We start from the raw sequence: 18,244 nt of genomic DNA on the forward strand, positions 1-18,244 counted from the left end.
ACCTCTTTAGGAGGAGGAGTGTTCTTGCTCTGTAACCCCCATCCCCTGGTTGAACAAAGGGTTTCAGCCAACTGTATGCAAGGTCTCGCACCGAGCTGCTGCCCTCTCTCCATGGCGTTTTCCCCGATCCCTCTGCTTCAAGACTCAGATTATTCAGTAACCCACCAGGCAGCCTCTCTGGCGTGCAATGCATGCAATCAAGAAGCATTTACTGAGCACTTTTTGAAACCCAGTACAAAAGTGAATGTGATTCAAAGAAGTTCACAGTCTGGGGAGGGGAGTTGGCAGGCTGACATGTAAGCAAATGATGACATCAGCGTGATGAAAAGGACTCTGGGAGAGCTAATTCTTCCTGGCCCGGGAACAAGTGCTATTCTGCTGCCCTTCCAGGAGTTTGGCCAATGCAGGAGAAAGAAACAGCAAGTGTAAAGGGCTGGAAGGAGGAAAGAACATGGTGCATCCAGAGAATAGAAAGAAGTTCTCTGTGACTAGACCAGAATTTGGGGCGAGGAGAGAGAAGAGGCACATTGGGAGAGTAGGTGGGTTGAGTCTGAAGGGACTTGTTACTCATGTAAGAAGTCTGGACTCTTCAGTAGGGTTAATGTGTGTGTGTGTGTGTGTGTGTGTGTGTGTGTAGTGCGTTTAATGTACATAGTGACTTATGACTGTATATAGATACATATGAAAATACACATACTAGTATCAGGTAAAACAATTGTGTTTAGATGCTGGAGTACTAACAAATATAAGAGGAAAAAGATGTTGAAGGGATCCTGTTTACCATCATTTACATGAAGTGTTGATGTATATATATTATATATTAGTAATTATTACGTAGCATGAGGAATTTTACTCCTGTTCTTCAATGTGTCCTATTAAGTTTGGTTTATTTGATGACACACAGAATTCTTTTCCTGAAGTTGTCTTGCTTCTGTTTTTTTTTTTTCTTTTCCTTTCTTTTTACTGTGTTAATGGTCGCCCGTCCCTAACCTTAAAAAAGCAGAAGGAACTTTGTCCTTAAATGTTTCCTTTCACTAAGTCTCAAGAGAGTTCTTGGAAAGATACTGGCACGGCATGAAGTACACACCTCAGCTGTTCATTTGGTTTGTGAATTGCAGATTCTGGGCCAGAGTCAGTGAAATTTTTTTTTTTTCCCCCTTGTAGTATCTCAACTTCACGCAGCCAACTCTATGTACCCAATATCAGTTCAATTTAGTGACATCCTCTAAAGTTTTATCTAGAGTTTTCCTTCTGGATTTCCCCTTTATTGGAAAAAAACAATGGGACACAGAGGAGTCCTGGGACTACGCTTCCCAGCGGCCTCTGCCGGGCTGCTACTCCAACTTCCCCTGCTGGGGCGGCCCCTAGTATCTGGGCCTTGCCCACTGGCATCGTATTTAGAACTACAACTCCCAGATGCCTCCAAGCGCCGGGCCTTTCAAAGAGGGCTTCCCAGCAGCCTCCCGGGTAAAGAGCCCGCCTCTCAGGGTGGCTCTCAAGGCTCTCCAGGCGCCTTCCACCCGCCTCAGCCATGTCACGTGACGCACACCCGCCAACCGACGCACGGAGGAGGGCGGCGGGCGGTGGCCAGGGGCGGAGAGGCCGCAGGGGGCGGGCCCTGGAGGGGGCGGAGCGGGGCCCGGGAGCGAAGCAGCCTGGCAACGGCGGTGGCGCCCGGAGCCCGAGGTGGGTGAGCGCTCGCTTCTGGCCTGGCTCCGAGCCGGGTGCTGCGGGGACCTGGGGGGGAGGTGGGCGGGAGGAGGAAGTTGGGACTCCCCGGGCCGACGGGTCCCGCGTATTCTCGCAGCACCCGCGGGCGTAGGTGGCGGGGGGGGGGGGGGTTGTCGCCCGAGCGCCTCGCTGTCCCCGCCAGCCAGGGCTGAGTGAGGCCGGTGAGCCGCAGGCAGGTGCCTCCGGCTTCCTCCCGTTCTCCCCGCCCAAGGTCCCGGGCTGGCGACGGGCGAAGGTCGGGACGGGAATCGGGGCCGAGGGGAAACGCTGGGGGCGTCGCGGCCGCTCCCCGGACTTTGCTTCCCCGTCCTGTGGCGGCGAGCGCGCTGGGCGGCCGTCCTGCCTCCCCGGCGACGCGCCTCGGCTGGTCCTCGCCTTGGCCGTCCGCCTCGGGTGAGTGCCCGCCGCATCCCCCGCGGGTCCTGCGGAGCGGCCGCAGCCCGGTGCTGTCCGGGAAGCCTCGGTGGGCGCTCTCGAACAGAGTTTCTGTGTCACGCACGGGAGGTTTATTTGCTTTTGCAACAGTTGAGAGAAGATCTGAGAAGGAACGGTTAGTTCCCTGATACGCAGTCGGAAGTATGCACAGGCAAGAGCAAGCAAGCGCCCTTTGCCGGGTTTCCTCCCTTAACTGTCTTTTGCTGCGCTCAGGAAGTGAAAACTAATTTTAGTCTTTGCCTAAGCAAATATGAAATGAATCTGCTGCAAAGATTATATTATGGGCTTTATAGACACATACGAAGTATGGGGCGGAGTGAATTGTGACTGGCTTTTAAATAGACATACTAGACCTTCACAAGAATGGAACCATGGAATGTTAGAATTGACTGGGACCTTGAAGTTCATAGTAGTTAGTTTCTAGGATGGGGAAACTGAGGCCCAGAGAGGGTAACGCTGTTTAATGTGACCCAGGATTTGGGGCAACCTAACGGCAAAGCTAATATCACAAGTCAGGTCTCTAGGGAGTATCTTGGCGTCTAACCTGGGTACTTTTTATCACAGCTTAGTTTTGTTTTTTGTAGAGTGTCCACCTTAGAATCTTGAGACTGAGCCAGTGATTTTGCTATAGTTCAAACCATTTTGAATTCCCTTCAAAACGAGTTTACCAGCCAAATGAGACAATCAGGCTTGTTACTTTATAGACACACTTTGCTTTCATCCAACATATGTTTTGGGCATGATCTCTTATTACCAGATTTGATCCAGTGACTTTTGGCTGTTTCACTAAACCAGATCTACCCTTGAGAGATTCCACTCCATGGAGTAGATTCCAACCAGTGGTGCTGCCAGTGCATAGCAGCCTCCCCAGGTGCTTGAAAGTACAGAACATTCATTGGGGCTTTTAGATTCTGGCTATTAAATGATTGGTCTCCTTACCTTAAAGTTATAACATATAGTTATCAAGTTCTCAGTGGCTTCATTTACCCATCAAACCCAGAAAGCCCATAGTGTGCCTACAGTGTCCCAAGCACTGAGAAGACAGCAGACAGTACTACTGATGAAGCTTTACAGAGCTTATGTGTGGGGAAGAGGACAATAAAAAAAAAGTAAACGATACATTTTCTAGTGGAGATGAGCACTATGCAGAAAAATAGAACTCCCAAACTCTATGTCAATAAAACAGGCTGGCATGTTTGAGAGTGACTTGGGAATTACATTGAATTGTTAGTTTTTGAGTGTCAGCTGCTGCTCCATTAAAGTAAATAATCAAATCCAAAAGTAAATCTGTCTAAAAGAGATTCCGTGGAGTCATCATTTTTCTAGCGATTGCCTCTTGGATCCTAAATTCATCACGGCCTCATTTTTACTTGCATTTTTTCTCTTACATGCAAACCGTGCTTTCAAACACCTAGGGGGGTGGTCTTTGAATCCCTTGCTATCTCAGTAGTTACCTTACTCTAGCTACAGAAGGCTCTGCTGAGGTCAGTATTCCTTGTTGATTTCATGCCAGTGTCAGCCTGCCTCAGGCTACCTTACACAAGAATTTCTCTTCTTGCCCTTTGGTTTGTACAGAGAACCTACTATCTGAAATGATCCGCAATCTTTGGGTTGTATGGTTTTTAAAGAAAAGAGTTCATTTTGATGTTAGCTCTAGAGTAAAGAAGCATTCAACGTCTTAAAAACTAAAGTGCTAGTGGGGTGCCTGGGTGGCTGAGTCAGTTAATCATCCGACTTCAGCTCAGGTCATGATCTCATGGTTTGTGAGTTTGAGCCCCACATTGGGCTCTGTGTGGGCAGCTCAGAGCCTGGAGCCTGCTTCAAATTCTGTGTCTCCCTCTGTCTCTGCCCTTCCCGCAGTCACATTCTGTCTCTCTCTCAAAAACAAATAAACATTTAAAAAAATTTAAAAAAAACCCTAAAGTGCTAGTAAAATGGCATTCGTGATAGCTTACTCTACAAGTTCATCTGTTTGTACCTTTTCAGTTCTCTCCTAGTCTGTATGTTCAATGGCTTGAAAGCAAATTTTTCATTCTTACAGGTTCTGAAAAATGGCTGAAGTCACAAAAAAAAAATACTCAAATATTCTTTGTTCCAAAATGAAAGGAGGATTAACAAAATGTAGTTACTTTAAAAACCACTGAAGGAACATGTGGTTCTTGCTCTTATTGAGGGCTCCAAAATAAGAAAAGCAGAGCCTCTTCAAGGCTTAGTAGGCGACATTTTGAACTGGTGGCCAAAGGATTTCAAAGGCCAGAGTTTCTTGTTATTTCTAAAGTTTTTTCAGTTTTATAGAAGAATAAGAGTTTGTTTTCATTATTCTTTAGTAATTTCCCTTCCCTGCTTCTGACCTCTTTGAAGTTCTGCTTTCTTTATTTTCTAGTTTCTCAGTTCATTATTCTTTTTTGGCAGATGGGGGAGGGGCAGGGGCTGGGGCTGTCATTTGCCTACGAGGTATTGACTCTGGATTTGAATCCTGGCTCTAATATTACCTGTGTGATTTTGGGTGAGTTACTTATGCCTGTGCCTTAGTGTCCTTATCTGTAAAATGAAAATAATACTGATAGCACCTTCCTCAAAGGGCTGTTGTCTAGACTGAGTGATAATCTATGTTAAGTGCTTAGAATAGTGTCTTATTTTCTTTGAAAGATAAAGAAATGATTCTAGACATGTCCTAATAAACTTTTGGACATCAAATAAGCGTGATTTTATTTTTCTAGACATTTCTTAGCATTTTGTGGGTGACTCGAGCTTTTAGTTTCAGGTGATATTGGCAGCGGTATCCACAGTTCTTGCAGTGTGAAGTTCCCGTCAGTGTTTGGACTCAGAAATTACTCGAGGCCACATTTTGTCTGTTTCTACAAACATGATTAGAACAAGAGTGGCCTTCTTCCAGTTGCTCTGCTTGGAAAGCAAGAGGGTACCAGGAGACCCAGTTGGAGTTAGTCGGGTGAGATCCAGTTGCCATCCTGTAGTTGGAGGATGGTTTTTCATGTTAAATGTTTACAATGTATTTTTCCATCTGAGCACCTGGACAGTCTCATCCTTTTCCTTTTAAGGAAAGGAACCTTAAAAGGTTCCTTTAGAACACCTCTTTAGCAGGCACCTCTTTAGAACATTGGCATCACGCACTAGCACTTTCTGTTTCTACCTGAGGAGTGAGGGGTGATAAAGGAGCCCTTTGTGTGAGGTGGCCGAAAGCTTCCTGAGTCTGGATTCCAGAAGCTGGGTTCAAGTCCCGTTTCTGCCACGTCTTAACTCTGTGACACCAGATACGTCATTTTACCTCACTGCTGCAGCCTCTTCCATTTGTATGATAGAGCTGTGATCCCTACCAAGCTTCCAGAACTTTGCAGAGAATCACATGTACAACAGTACCCTTCATAGGCTGTGCAGCATTATTATTGCTTTCATGTGTTATATAAGCTGTCACTGTTTGGAGAACTGGTGTAAGAGAGCAGCGTCCCTCCTGTTGTTGGCCCACCTGCCCCATGGCTGTAGGTGTGGCCTCTGCCTTGCTTTCCCTCTTTTGTTAGCATTGAAAAATGTGGGTGTTTCATTGCCTCTCTCAAATGGACCTGAAGCCATTGGCACACCTTGTGAGCTTCCATTTTATTTATTCCCAAGACGGTAGTACTGTATAGCCAACAATCACAGGGCAACAGCAAGCGATCTCTGCATCAGGGAATATTGCCTGCTTTTTTCTGAAGTATTTCGGAGTGAAAATCTTTCGTTTTTCAAATCGACACCTTCCATTAGCCCCTCAGTGCAGCCTGCGGCCCTGTGGAGCTCCTCCATCCACAGTAGCCTGGATGCTCTCACTCCAGGGGTTAGGGTGAGAAGACATCCAGGGCATTGATTGTGCTCCGGGTCCCTGCTGCCTTCATTTTCCAACAGAACTGGGGCTTAGTGCTCTGTTCTTGTTATTTGAAGTTGTTTCTCAGGATCCTGGAAGGACTCTATTATAAGTAGCTCTTTGAAATGTCATGTACTTAGGTTCGTCCAGTGTTGCTGAGCTGCAACTCTGTTTTGATACGTAGTACCTGAATATTTCAATATCACTTGTTCCATCTTCCAAGCTTGTGCTGAAAGTTGGGGCTGAGGTTGGAGACGTTTTTTTTCCTGGGCAGGTGAAACCTAACATGGCCCTCTACACACAGTAGACATTTAGAAAACACTCTTTGACTTGAACTGGACAAGTGGAGGGGTAGTTCAGAGTTGTTTGGATGTGTTCATTTCAACAAATCGGGTTGTATGTATAGAGACCATATCCATATCTCCCCCCACCCCCACTGCACGATGGAAGGGAGCTCATGCTGAGCCTTCCCCCCCCCCCCCACCGTGGTTGATTAGCAAATGAATAAGAAAGTTCTTTGAGTCCAGTGATGGGAGAGGTCTCACACATTACATTCCCAGCCTCTGGATTTTTGGACTACTGTCGCAAGCAGTTTGAGTTTAGGTTCATTTTTGCTTTGCTTGTTGGTACATTTTGGGGGGTGGGGAGGGGTATGGGAAGTTGAAGGGTAATAATTAAAAGTAAAAATAAAAGTAATTTGTTTGTAACTCATTCCTTTCTTATGCCCTTGCCTGAAAACCTTGACAACACCGTGATATCCTTTCTTTAGCTTGTGATAATTGTTACATATCTACATTGTGCCCTTGGGCTTTCTGGGAAAAGGAAGCGCTGTTTCCCGGAGCCTCTTGAAATGGAACGCGCTGCTATGTCCCGGCGCCATGTTTTCCCCTTCATGGGAGCTTCGAGGCACAGGTGGGTCACAGAGGGGATTCGTGGCATCAGATGGTGGTGCTTAAATTGCCCTTGGCTGAGCCTTTAGTTCCTTTATGGCCCCGAGATGACTTAGGTGGGGACTTAGAACAAGGGCTGTGCTGTCAGGGTTTGTTCCAGCAGTCCTGGAATTGGCCTGAGCTGTTTTGCTAAAAGAAGATACGTATCCCATGGCAGTGACCCCCAGCCATGGCTTGTCAGTAGTAGGTGGGTCAAGGTAACAGGGACGAGCCACACCGTAGGAGGACAGTGCCGTTGACGCTAGTCATGTGTCAGGCAGGATATGAGAAACCTCAGTCGAGATTCCATTTTGAGCTTTCTGGTCCTGAAGTGTTCCTTGCAGACACTGATGGTTCCAAATCTGAGAGAGAAAGTAAGTCCCTAGACGGAGGGCAATTGGATTTGGCCCTCACCTCTTTGCAGCTCTTGCCGTGAGGCCTAACAACTGAGTTTTTAAGGTTGAGGCTGAGTGCAACCCTGCTGGCCATTTCCTTTCTTCACCGTTTTCAACTCTGACAGGGCATGATCATTTCTCCAGAGGTTGCCGTCCCTTCTATGCCACAGAACAGTTTTTCCTTGTTGATAAAAAATTGTCCTGATGCTCCTGCTGTTCCTCAGCTCCTAGGAGCCCAAGAGCAATGTAGAATTTCAGTACCCCCCCCCCCATCTACACCTAGAGTCTGCATTTTGATGACAGCCTTTGGTGATCTGTTTGTAAATTAAAGTTTGAGAAGGCCAGTTTAACTAGTAGCTCACATCCCGGCTTCCCCCTGATCCTTTGAGACCTTGTGGTCCATTAGAAAGATAATTTGAGCCACATGTGTAATCCATTTTCCTAGTAGCCGCATTAAAAAAGGAACAGATGAAGTTGATTTTTATAATGTATTTAACCTAGTATATCCAAAATATTATCATTTCCACATGTAATCAGTATAAGTATTAGTGAGATGTTCCCCTCCCCTTTGTACGAAGGTGTTGAGGCCTGGCATGTATTTATATTTCTGCCACCCCTCCATTTGGACTAGGCACATTTCAAGTGTTCAGGAGCTGCATGTACTTAGCGGCCCCCGCATTGGACAGCACAGCTTCGAGAGATACATTTTGGCCTTGATTTGCTGTCGATGCCTGAAGAGCAGTTAGAGCCGTGGTCGCCTCAGTAATAAACTTGCATTCACGATCCGTGTTGTAACCTGTGCCAAGCCCTTTGCCCCTTGTGATTACGTACATCCCGTATGAATCCTCACAACATCCCACAACTTTGTCACAACTTTGTTCAAGACAGTTCTCTTCTCCGTTTCGGCTTGGTAAGTGGTATGAAGAACTCGCCCTTGGTATATGAGTGAAATGCAGGCTTTTTTCTTGAGGGTATCTTCAAAGAACTCATGGATTCCACCCTTCTTCTCTGGCTCATCCTAAAGGGTGTGGACTCGGCTAAATAGAAGTTTCCTTGCCACGCTGGCTGCTCATTAGAATCACCTGGGAACTTTAACGACCTGCTGCCCAGGCTCCACCCACAGATGTTCAGATGTACTTAATCAAACAGGCTTTAAAAAAAAAGTTTATTTTGAGAGAGAGAGAATGAATGGGAGAAAGCAGAGAGAGAGGGAGAGAATCGCAAGCAGGCTCCGCTGCCAGCGCGCAGCCTGACCTGGGGCTTGATCTTATGAACCTCGAGATCATGACCTGAACTGAGATCAAGAGTCGTTTGCTTAATCGACTGAGCCACCCAGCCCCCCTCCCCGGGACATGCATTGCTCGGCGTGCAGGTCGGCTTGAGAGCAGCTGTTATGGGAGTGTGTCTCCGGCACACTGAGCGTGCTTAGAATCACCTGCACTTCGGGCTGGGACGCAGATCTGACTCACTGGGTCTGGCGGGTCGGGAGAGCCAGCTTCAGTTGATGCCGCACCTCTGTGGCTCTGTCCCCGGCCCTTTGACGTTAGGTAGCCGTCCGCCTGACAAACACCTGAGGGCGTTTCCCAAACTACAAGTTCACTGGCAACAAGCCTGGAGTTTCTGATTCGGTGGGTTTGGGGTGGGGCCCAGGAGCTGTATTTGAGAAGGCATGATGTTTTCCACACTCCACCGTAAAGTGTTTAGTTTATGTTTTATGTAGGCGCACTTCTAGCGCACCTCTGTTTTGGGCTATGTGGATGTTGACTGTTATCAAACCCCTTTTCTGCCTTTACAGAGCTATGTGATTTTCCTCTTGAAACCTGTTAAGGTGATGGAGGTATTTTAAAGGATTGCCTAATATAATGTAGCATTAACCAGTTTGCCTGCTGGCGTGAAACCAGCGTGTTTCTTTCTGCTGGATTGGATTGGTTAATATTTTCTTCAGGATTTTGACATCTGTATTTGAGAGGGAGATTTTGCTTTCCTGTACTTGATCTAGTATCACTTTGCTAGCCTTGTAAAGTGAGTGAGAGTATTACCTTTTTCTGTTCTCTGGAACTTTGTGTGAGATTGGAGTTGTGTTTCTTTTTCTTTTTCTATTTTTTTATTTTTAAGAGAGAGAGAGAGAGAGAGAGAGAGAGAGAGAGAGAGAGAGAAATCTTAACATGCTCCACGTGTGGAGCCTGACTCAAGGCTTGATCGCACGATCATGACCTGAGTCGAAATCAAGAGCCGGATGCTCAACTGACTGAGTCACCCAGGTGCCACCGTTTCTCCAGTGTTTGGTAGAATTTACCCCTAGAACCACCTGGGCCTGGTATATTTGGAGTGGGAAGATTTAAAGAAAAAATTTTTTTAATGTTTATTTTTGAGAGAGAGAGCAAGTGTGTGAAGCAACGGTCAGAAAGAGAGAGGGAGACAGAGATTCCCCCCAAGCAGGCTCCGCACTTTCAGCTCAAAGCGAGATGTGGGGCTCAACCCCACGAACTGTGAAATCATGACTTGAGCCAAAGTCAGATGCTCAACTGACTGAGCCCCTGGAGTGGGAAGATATTAAACTACCAGTTAATATATGCCATTTCTGTGGTTATGTCTGTCTTTTCATTCTTAAATCTTTTTTTTTTCTTTGGTTTATTTATATTTTGAGAGAGAAAAGTGTGAGTCAGGGAGGGACGCGGTGGGGTGAGGGGTTGGAGAGAGAGAGAGAAAAAAATCCCACACAAGCTCTGTGCTGTGAGCACAGAGCCTGATGTGAGGCTCAAACCCACAAACTGTGAGATCATGACCTGAGCTGAAGTCAGACGCTTAACTGACTGAGCTACCCAGGTGCCCACATTCTTAAGTTTTAACATTGTTTGTGCCTTCTCTCTTTTTTTCTTAGTCTTACCACAGGTTTGTCAGTTGTGGTTATGTAGTATGATGTTTGTTAGGATGTAGAAATGAATGAACGTAATGACATTCCCCAGTTTCTTTCTGATTAATTTTTAATGAGTAAAAACTTTATATCATTTTAAAGTCAAATTTACATCAGAGTTTATTCCAAAAAGCCGTACTTACATCCCTGTCTCTTGCTGGACATGCTGTTTCTATCCCCCATCTCAGGTAATTGATATTATAGTTTTTAGTTTCCTTTTCTGTTTCTTTCTTTTTTCTTTTATGAAATGCTTCACTAATTTGTGTATCATCCTGTGCAGGGGCCATGCTAATCTTCTCTGTATCATTCCAATTTTAGTTTATGTGCTGCCAAAGCGAGCATTCTTCTGTTCCTTTTGCAAATTTGAGCAAGTGCGTGCACACACATATTTGCATTTCCCCTCTCACACCCAAAAAGCATACTGTGTACACTATTCAGCCTCTTGTTTTTGTCACTTAAAATATATCCTGGACATCACTCTTTTCTTCGTTTTGTCCTCTGTTTGGACTTATTCTGTGGTTTGGATATTTCAAAACATAGAATTTTTATTTAGTTCTAGTATATTCTAATTTCCATTGTGATTATTTCATTCACCTGTGGGTTTAGAAGTGTCTTTTTAAATTTACAAATACATTTAAAAAATGTTTATTTATTTGAGAGAGAGAGAGAGAGACTGAGCAGGGGAGGGGCAGAGAGTGAGTGGGACAGAATATCTGATGCGAGCTCTAAGCTGAGAGCAGAGAGCCCAATGTAGGGCTTGAACTCACGAAATGCGAGATCATGACCTGAGCCAAAGTTGGATGCTTAATTGACTGAGCCACCTAGGCACCCCTACAAGTACATTTTTTTAGGTATTTTTAAAACTTATTTCTAACTTAACTGTATTATGGTCAGAGATTGTGACCTGAATACTAGTAGTTCTTTGAGATGTGTTGAGGGTAGGTTTATACAGTATTTTGTGGTTGGCTTTTTTGTCTTAGCATAATGCTTTTCAAATTAATTCATGTTGTCTCAGGTATCCATAGTTGGTGACTTTCTGTTGTTGAGCAGTGTTCCACAGTGATTTGTTTATTCACTAGTTGATGAACATGTGAGTTGACTTAAGTTTTTGGCCATTATGAATAAAGCTGCTATGAACATTTGCTTATGAGTCTTTGTGTGGACTCGATGTTTTCATTTGTGTAAATAGTTAGGTGTGGCATTGCTGGGCAGTATGCTTAGTGTATGTTTAACTTTACAAGAAACTGACCCAACTATTTACCAAAGTGCTTGTGCCAATTTGCATTCCTGCTGGCAAAGCGAAGCATGACAGTTCTGCTTGGGCCATATCCTCATCATCCTGTTATTGTCCATCTGGTTAAATTGTAGCCATTCTAGTGGCTGTGTAATGGTAGCTCACTGTGGTTTTAATTTGCATATTCCTGATGTCTAACGATGGTGAGTGTTTCTTCATGGGCTTATTGGCCATTTGTACATCTTCTTTGGTGGAGTGTCTGCTCAAATCTTTTGCCTGTTTCTTATTGGATTGTCTGTCTTGTTAAATTATAAGACTTCTTTATATATTTTGGATACAAGACCTTTATGAGATATGTGATTTGCAAGTACTTTCTCCCAATCTGTAGCTTACCCTTTCATTTTCTTAATTGTGCCTTTGAAAGAGCAGTGGTTTTAATTTTGATGAAGTCAGGTTTATCTTTTTTTTTTCCCTTACAGTTTATGTTTTTGTGTTCTAAGAAATCTTTGCCTAACCTAAGTTCACAAAGGCTTTCTCCTGTGTCTCCCACTAGGACTTGTAGTTTTAGCTCTTATGTTTAGCTCTTTTGTGTCCGTCCCCTCTCCACCTGAGGGTTCATATCCTGTGTAACCCCTTTCCCTTGAGTTTACAGCCTTGTGAGACCTTGAGGAGAGAATCCAGCTAAGTTGTACCCAGACTCCTGACCCATGACCCACGGAAACTGCAAGATAATTGTGTGTTGTTTACAGCTACTGAGTTTGTTATGTAGCAATATAAAACTAATACTTCTTCATTTCAAGTTGTTTTGTATATTGTGTGAAGGGTCCAGACTCACTTATTTTTCCATATGGATATCAAATTATTCCAGCATCATTGGTGGAAAAGACTATCCTTTCCCATTGAACTACCTTGGTACCTTTGTTGGAAATCAATTGACCATTGCTGGGACCTCCAAAAGATGGGTCTAATTCTGAAGTTAATCTTTGGCAATCTCTTTGCACACTTCTCTATTACTGCAAACTGCCTGTTGGGCAGGCAAACTTAGTCTTGCTAGTATCACACTGTCTTGATTACTGAGGCATTTTTAGTAAGTCTGTAAATTGGACAGTGGAGGTACTCCAACTTATTTTTTCCCTCTTCAAGGTGGTTTTGGCTATTCTCGGTCCTTTGCCTTTCCATATAAATTTCAGAATCGTCTTGTCAGTTTCTACAACAAAGCCCATTGAGATTTGACAGGGATGGCATCAAATCTCTAGATCAACATTGACATCATAAGAATATTGAGCCTTCTGGTCCTTGAGCATGATATGTATCTCCATGTATTTAGGTTTCTTTAATTTATCTCAGCAGTGTTTTATAGTTTCCCTTGCATGAATCTTGTACACATTTTATTAAATGTGACCCTAAAGAGTTCATTTTTTATATTATGCACATAATATTTTTACACTTTAATGTCCATTTGTTCATTGCTAGCAATACAAATACAATTAATTTTTATTTTGACCTGTATATCCTGCAACCTTACTAAATTTACTTACCAGTTCTAATAGTTTTTCTATGGCGTTCTTAGGATTTTTTGCATATATGATCATGTCTGCAAATACAGTTTTACTTCTTCCAACGTGTTCTGCCTTTTATTTCTTGCCTTATTAAACTTGCTAGGATCTCTAAGAGCTATGGAATATGCAGGCAGCAAGAGCAACTGTCCTTGCCTTGTTCCCATACTTAGTGGGAAAGCGTTCCATCTTTCATCATTAAGTATGATATCAGCTATAGAGCTATAGTCCCCCCCCCCTCCCCCCCCCCCTACGCGCCCCCGCCCCTTCCTTGTTTGCTTGGGGTTTTTTTTTTTTTTTATCCCTATTTTTTTTAACGATGATTAGATGTTGAACTGTGTGGGTAGAAGCCATGTCTCAGATACAATCTTTAGGAAGCTAGTATACCTCATGAATAGCCTTGTTGATGCTACGTATCACTGCATTCCTATCCATCACCAACCACCACTCTCCAGCTTTTCCTCCTAGTGTTGATAACAGAATTTCTATCTGGAGTGTGGAGAGTTTTTTATTCTTCTATGGAGCATCATATATTGCTCCTTCACAAGCCATGGAAATTCTCTGCCACATTCATCTTCTCTTTCTTTGCCATCCTTTTGACACTGGTTTGGGTTCCTCTTCATCTCTTTGCCCTTTTTAGTTCTGCCTTTTTCCTGAGATTATTTTCTCACATGTATGAAAGCATTCTCCCTGCTGATAGTGCCAAGTTTTAGAAGTGTGTGTGTTCACGTGTTCAGCCCTTTGCCTTCTTGTAGAGCTAGGCTGGTTGGCCAGCGTGTTTAGGACTCTTTGCCGTACTCTGGCAGTCAGTCCTAATTACAGTGGGTCACTGCAAGCCTTTCTCTTTCTGAGTCTCCAAAGCATATGACGATGCCAATCTTTGGACGACCCTTTGGACACTCCTTTCAACTGCTGGCAGACTGCCTGTGGGGCAGGCTAACTAGTCCTGCTGCTGGTCTCTGCTAACCTCCAAGGTCAACCTGCTCTTGTAAATTAGGACTAATAAAGATTCATCAGGCCCGGCATTGGCAGCGGTTGGCAACATTTGCGAACCTCACTGCTTTCTCCTTCTGGACCATGTAGAGAAGGGACAGGAAACTCCAAAACTGTCCAGCTCATGTTTGGAACTCTTGTTTCGAATTGCATTCAGGCACCTTAAAAAAAAAATATCCTCAATGGTGTCAAATCCTTGAGTGAGGACTTAAAATTTGACTTTAGACCAAAATAATTTTGAGGCTCATCTATTAGAGCAAGTGGGCACCTGTATTGTGGGAAGCATTGGTATTCACTGAAAAACTGAGATATGGTAAAATTTATGGGATGATGTCTTATGTAGCTCTAAAAACTCTAAAGGCAGTTTCAAAAGAATAGGAAGAATACTTTGGTTGGCGGTAGTGTTATTGGACAAAGTGCACACCACCAAAATGGACTGCTTTGAAGAACTCCTCTAGCCAAGTATGTTCTGATAGGCATCTTAACAGAGGCCTCCTTACATCACAGTTGTACCTCATGGGATATTTATTCTATTTCTATCCACCAATAATGAAGTTTTCCCATCTTTCTGATATAGTTTGCAAAGACTCTTCCATGATACAAAGTAATCTTAACAGTGGGCAGACAAGAAGGAATGTACTGGTTCCTTGCCTCCCAGACGTGGATTTGGGGAGAAGAGGCACTATTTGTTTACTCGTCTGTGAAATGAAGGCTAGAGTTCCTGTTTGTGACCATCTGATTTTATCACATAGAGATGGAATTCAAAAAAAACCTTTTTTGTTCAGCTGTGTAAGCATGAGGCATTCCTCATTTTTCATTTGATCATCTACTAGAGCGACAAATATCTGTTAGTGCACAAGAGGGTCCTACTGACTGGGTTTGAATTCCGACTTTGACGGTTCTTCGTGGACACATTGTTTAACCTTTCTGCTCCTTGGGGTTGTGTGTTTTCGTATGAATATAGTCCTAGCAGTTGCCTTATAAGGTTGTTGGGGGGGGGTGGGGATTGAATGAGTTCATCTTGCTTAGGACAATGCTTGGCACATAGTGGAGGGTCAGTAAAATGAAGCCATGCTCATTACCCATGAGTACATGTTCTCTTTTGTTTTTTTAACTATACAGTATCACTTGTATGATTATCTTTATTACTGTTTAACTTCTACCTATTTGTTGTCTTTATTGCCAGTTAACTTATATTTGTTCATCTCCCCAACTCAGTTGCTAGTTCCTTGAAGACCCATCTCAGTTTCTTTTTGGAATTTCACGCCGTGGTCCAGATTAGTTGTCTAGTATAGATTTATTGACTGATTTTGGATCTCTTTGGAAATAGGCTTAAATAAAATTATGAAAAGAGCCTAAATGTCCATCAACTGTTGAATGGATAAAGAAATTGTGGTTTATATACACAATGGAATACTACGTGGCAATGAGAAAGAATGAAATACGGCCTTTTGTAGCAACGTGGATGGAACTGGAGAGTGTTATGCTAAGTGAAATAAGTCATACAGAGAAAGACAGATACCATATGTTTTCACTCTTACGTGGATCCTGAGAAACTTAACAGAAGACCATGGGGGTGGGGAAGGAAAAAAAAAAAGGTTAGCGAGGGAGGGAGCCAAAACATAAGAGACTCTTAAAAACTGAGAACAAACTGAGTGTTGATGGGGGGGTGGGAGGGAGGGGAGGGTGGGTGATGGGCATTGAGGAGAGCACCTGTTGGGATGAGCACTGGGTGTTGTATGGAAACCAATTTGACAATAAATTTCATATTAAAAGAAATAGGCTTAAATAATTACATATGCTGAGCAAGGAGTTTCTCAGAAATGATTGGCTTGGTGTCATTTCATTATTTCTTCTCAGAAGCTATATTAATATTTTAGTGCTGGTTAATTTAATCAGTGTTCAGTGAATGCTTATGGATGGATTGACAAACTAAATTGTTCTGAATGCAACCATATGTTGACATGATCATTTTGTAGGTTGTTAATTTCTTCAGCTAACCTCTTGCCTGTTACCTGTTGGATTTTGCCCCCCAAAAAGATACGCTGGTAGGCCTAGCCCCCAGTGCCTCATAATGGGACCTTCCTTTGAAATAGGGTCATCCTAGATGTAACTAGTTGAGATTGTACTGGAGTAGGGTGGGCCCTTAATCCAATACAACCGATATCCTTAGTAGAGAGGAGAACACTGCACTAAGACACAGACACATAGGGGCAGCTCTATGTGACCGAGCTTGGAGTGGTACAGGTACAAGCCGAGGACTGCCAAAGACTGCCAGCCACCGCCAGAAGCTGGGAAGAGGCAAGGAAGGCCCGTCCCCCAGTGCCTTCAGAGAAGCATGGCCCTGCACATACTGTGTTTTCAGGCTCCTAGCCTCCAGAACGGGAAGGGAAGAAATTTCTCTTGTAGGCTATCCAGTTTGTGGTACTTCGCTAGAGTAGCCCCAGGAAACTCAGACAGCTATCCGTTATTTTGCATTTTCCCTCCTTGCTGCTCGAATTAGAGTGTTGAGTACCCGGAGATTTCATCTCAAAGGGCTGATTTGCCTCTATTTTCACCAATTATCCATCTCTGGCCTCTAATCCTCTCTCTGTTTTTCTAGAAACTGCACATCTGCTTTTCAGTTCCTTTCTGTTCCTCCCCCTTCCCCACTAATTCCAGTTGGAGGAATCTTTGTCAGGAATGCCATTCTGAGAAGGTCCTTGGAAAGTAAGGAGATGTTCTGGACTGGCGCCTTCGTTGCTACCCTAGTGGTGACTGTTTCCATGAGTTTACTCTTCCTTTCAACAACTACTATCTTAATGTTTGCCTAAGAAGGTACTTTTCACTTATAAATTTCAAATGGACTTTTTGCAGTGGTTTCTCACAGGGTAAGATAGTTTGACAAAATGCAGTTTTATCATAGAGCACATCAGCTGGGTTCATGAGTTTGGGAACTGGCAAGTGGATGGGGAACTTGATCTTGTTCCTATTTTAAAACTCTGTTTACTGGCAGGTATTTGATGGTTACAAAATCCATTGGTGGATTTAATGATTTGTTTAAATGTATGTAATATTACTAGGTAGCCTTTTAGCATCAGAAAAGTTAACCTGATGGTAGCTGACTTTTTGAAGGGTTTATGTAGCATACCAATTTCAATTCAGGGAGCATTGCTAGGGTTACCTTGTTCCATGGCCACAGCTCATGCCACTGAAGCCAATCAGCTGCCTTGAAGATGTGCCATTTGTCACGAGGGGACCGTGTAATAGGGTGAGTGGATCAGCTCAAATCCATCACTAACTGCTGGAAAGAATGATTCAAAAAGCATTCAACACCGGATCTGAATTACATTGCTTATAGCCAGAGGTCCTTGCAGCATTTAAAGAAATAGAAGTAAGTGTATCGTGATCTCTAAAATGAATAGTAAATATCAAAGGGCTACAAAGAATGAGATTCTAAATGAAATAGATAACATTTTATTTTTATTATTAGTTTTTAAGATTTTATTTTTAAGTAATCTCTATACCCAATGTGGGGCTCAAACTTACAAGCCGGAGAGTTACGTGCTCTACCTACTGAGCCAGCCAGGCACCCCTGTTTAACATTTTATAATTTCCAAAGAAGAATCATCAAAACGAAGCCCCTGGAGCCCTGAGATTTGATGTGGCTGAGACAAATTGAGCTGTGGTGCATATGTGTTGTGTGTGTCTATTTGGACAATAAGCCACTTGCTTTGATGGGTGGGCACTGTTGCAGAATAAACACAATTAGATTTACTAGAAACATCTAACATATTTCTACATCCTTGATCCAGAATAGAAGGTGATGAGGCAAGGTCTCCATGTTAGGGATCCTGTGGAAAGTTAACCTGGGCCAGGAGTCCAGTGTTTTGGTTTTGTCTCTCTCTCTCTCTTTTAATGTAAGTATGCATGCTTTAAGGCTATTCAGAGCCTTGCCAAGATGAGATGGGTCATCTTAGAAGGTGTGTATGCAGAGTGCATAGGCAGTGTTAGACATCATATATTTTATGGAAAATCCAGCCAAGTGTATTAGCACCAGCTTGCGGAATGACTTAGAGTTCATCAAAGCATCTCTGTAGGAGGGGGAACTTGGTATTTGAGTGCCTCTGTTTTGCCATCTGCTGTGGTAGTATCATGCCCATTTCACAGACTGGGAACTGTAGTTTGTCCAACAGTGCAGAGCTGTTACTATTAATCAAGT

At 43.6% G+C, this 18,244-nt stretch overlaps 1 protein-coding gene and 1 non-coding gene across 2 annotated transcripts in view; one reads left to right on the plus strand and one right to left on the minus strand.

Moving 5' to 3' along the window:
• Positions 1-1,616: 1,616 nt before the first annotated feature.
• Positions 1,617-18,244, plus strand: part of MTM1 (myotubularin 1) — a 97,293-nt gene continuing 80,665 nt past the window's right edge. Inside the window, exon 1 of the mRNA XM_049644431.1 lies at positions 1,617-1,686. The gene's annotated coding sequence lies outside the window, so the exon portion shown is untranslated. The remainder of the gene's footprint in view (positions 1,687-18,244) is intronic.
• On the minus strand, positions 10,497-10,602 carry LOC125932415 (U6 spliceosomal RNA). The gene has a single exon (XR_007460588.1). It is a non-coding gene; the product is annotated as a U6 spliceosomal RNA (small nuclear RNA).

Source organism: Panthera uncia, chromosome X, assembly GCF_023721935.1.
Source record: "Panthera uncia isolate 11264 chromosome X, Puncia_PCG_1.0, whole genome shotgun sequence".
Classification (NCBI taxonomy): Eukaryota; Metazoa; Chordata; class Mammalia; order Carnivora; family Felidae; genus Panthera; species Panthera uncia.